Source organism: Piliocolobus tephrosceles, chromosome 20 (genome assembly GCF_002776525.5).
Source record: "Piliocolobus tephrosceles isolate RC106 chromosome 20, ASM277652v3, whole genome shotgun sequence".
NCBI lineage: Eukaryota > Metazoa > Chordata > Mammalia > Primates > Cercopithecidae > Piliocolobus > Piliocolobus tephrosceles.
The window spans coordinates 39,515,663-39,518,952 of NC_045453.1; positions in this window are offsets into that span (position 1 = coordinate 39,515,663).

Genomic DNA, 3,290 nt, shown 5'->3' on the forward strand with positions numbered 1-3,290 from the left:
CTCCGTATGCGGTGAGGTCTGGGCTGGCTGGTGTTTGACGGTGATTTAATACACAGCTCTACACACTAAGAGACTTCAATCAATGTTGTTGACTGACTGCCTGACTGGCTTTGACCTCGCCTGAAAGGGGATGAGGGATGCTAAATAAACTGAAGGTATTATCATAATAATACCTGCTGACCAAGAACGTTGTCAAGATGAATGAGTTCCTTTTGAAGGGCAAAATGTGCTTCTCTGAAGAATGACACCAGATGAATACTAAATGTAACATCATTTGAATAGAACTTTATATTGCTTCAACCCTGTCCTGATCACAATATCAGCTAGAGGTCTTCTGGAAATGCAAACACTCTTGTTGAGAAAGTTCAGACAAAATGTGACCTATCTTGACACCAGCGGTTTGTTCGGTCTTTATTATCCTGGAATCCTAAGATGGAATGGATCTTGGAAGATTGAACACGTTGTCACACCCCCAAGGCCAAGACTGCCCTGAAATCGTCTAGAGGTGAGTCCCTCCCTTCCCATTCCCCTCCCCCAACCCACCCCAGGAAGAGAAATTCCCCAACTCTCCTAGGTAACGATCTCCAGTGTCTGCCCCATCACCGCTGTCAGGATGACCTCTTTGTGTTTAACCTTAATCCTTTGAGAAATGATTTGTCAGTTCCTTATTGTTTTGTCTTTAGTGGAAATAAAGAAAAACCTAACACTTTTTGCTTGTATTGAAATTCAGACAGATCGACAGACTGACACACACACACACACACACACACATTAATTCACCAACCTGGCACTTTAAAAGTTGATTTTGTCCTTAATTCAAGATAAACTCTAGCTCTTCACTGTGCCCTTATCTTTCTCTCATCTTTCTTGTGCTCCTACCTAGATGCTATGTTTAACTCAAGGCAGAACTTGGCACTTGTTGCAAAAAACTGACAGGTAAAAAATGACATATGTCAAAGAACTAATGCCTTAGATGCTTCACTTGGGTTTGCTTTCCCTTTTTTGCTTGGGATGTGGGACAGGCCTGTTGAAGGGTGCAGACATGAAAGATAATTCTCCCGTGAGCCCAGTGATAGGATTATTTGCTGAGTGAGTAATGGCTCCAGGTCTCAGGCATGTGTCACCTTTGGTGACTGTAGCTCTCTATGGAGCCCAGGAAAACCATTAAACAGTGAAATGAAGTTAGCCTATTATTTTATATGACTGAGGAACCTAACATTTTTGGCTGAATTTAAAAAAAAATTGTTTTGTATCAGAATAGTTGAATTGAATAAAAATGCACCTGAACATCAATGATTTTCCACTAACTGATATGTAGCTATACTTATCCAATCTGTCTCATGCGTTTGTGATGTATTATATGAGGACCAGAATCAACCCACTGGCATTATCTCTTGAAGCGCCTTACAAATGAAAACTGGAAAGAATAGTGGAACACTTGGTCAAGAGACAATGATTGTGATGATATAAAGAGGCTTAGGCAAAACTGAATCTGCTCCTTCTTGATCTTCTAATTTTTCTTCTTTGGCAATGGCATCTTGGAAGAAGCTTATCTTGAGGTATGTGAAGAAGACTACTAAATTGTAGGAAGCTAATTTCGTTTGTATGATGAATATGTTTGGGATTACATCAAGGAAACAGCAATTTCTTTGAATGTATTGATTTATAACTTTCAACCGCTGACATGTGTGGGTGACGGACAAGAAGACCGTTGTCTTCTCCCAGCCCGAGGTGCCACCGAGCAAAAGCTCCGTGGGAGGTTTTAATGACTAGGTTACAGGAGTAAAAACAAAAGCATCAAGGACAACCCAATGGCTTCCCTTACAGGCAAAAGACTTCCACAGGCTGTCAAAAGTGCTCAGTGATGTGTTGTTTTGCTGAGTTGTCGTGCTAAGCCTTTCTGGAATGTTTCTATTAGTATCCCGTTTTCTGTATTTTTAATAGTCTTTTCAGAGAAAGGATTTAAAATGTTTCTTCTACAGCCCTTGAAGCAATCTGGCTTATATATTCAGGTTATTTATTAAAATGTGTCTTTTCAAACAGTCTAGTTGGTACATTCAGATTCTTTATCCAAAGGTATCTTCTCAATTATCTTCTGAACTTTGAGAGCTATAAATCTCAGCTCCTGCAGTAGCTCCGTGGACATCAGGAATTCATCAGCACAGTGCTGGGACCAGGGAGTCAGCAATCAGGGGATTCATGGTCCGTACAAAAGTTAAAAGCAACAAGAACTCAAAGTATCATCACGCATTGAAAATTCCAGACATTATTTGTGATAAAATATGCCTACCTGGGGAGAAAGAATTGCTGATCTAAAACAAGTTCTAAACAATTACTGTGATTACTGTTGAGTTTTAACAGCATAATACTTAGGTAAATGTCAGATTAGCACATTTTTGTTATCCATCCTTTAGTAAACATTTTATTTACGTGAGTCTCGGTCAATCATACAATCAGCCATAGACATAACATACATGGACTTAGCTATGTGCACTGATGTCTAGAATAAGATCATTAGGGTTCAGAATTTTTTGAGCTACATTGGGTGCAATTGGAGTCTCTGACTTCCGCATTTGAACAGTGGTTTGGAGCCAGAAGAAATGATTACAAACTGATAATAAAGTTGAAAAACCAGAATTTAAATTATTTCAATTTTGTCATTTATGCACAAATCATTCTCTGAAACTTGCAGAATCCGTTCTTCTGTATTTTTTCCAAAATGTACATTCATTCTATTTAAAAGAATTAATCTATTTCTTGTTCGCTTTTTTGCACTTTGCTATTATTATTTGTTGGCATGATTAAATGTGCAAAGTTCATTAAAAAGTGTTCCATGTTCATGTTGCTTCTCTAACCACTATTATTACTTGATTTATTTCATGATTAGTACTGAAAATAATTGTATCATAAGGTCCGTGGTTAAAAAACGACCAGCTTGAGGTGTCAAATCTGCCAAGCATTCCTCTACCTGGGACAGAGAAAGCCCCCAAATCCATGGTAGCTGTGATGATGATGATGAATAGTGTTAGTGTGTGGTGCTGTATAACTACATCCAGGAAAGACTTTTGTTCGTAGGCGCCCACAGTAGGTATCAGAGATATGTCGCCTTCCTTCTCCATATCAACACCTTGCCTCTGGTTCACCCTCCCCCGGGCAGATATGATTCAGCATGCAGTGTTTGTCAAGTCCTTTATCACTGGCTAGGACCTGTGCCAAGAAGCAGCCCTGCAGAGGAAGGCCAACTCAGGGCTGCCCGGTGCGGAGATAAGGAAATAGAACTCCATAGAGGA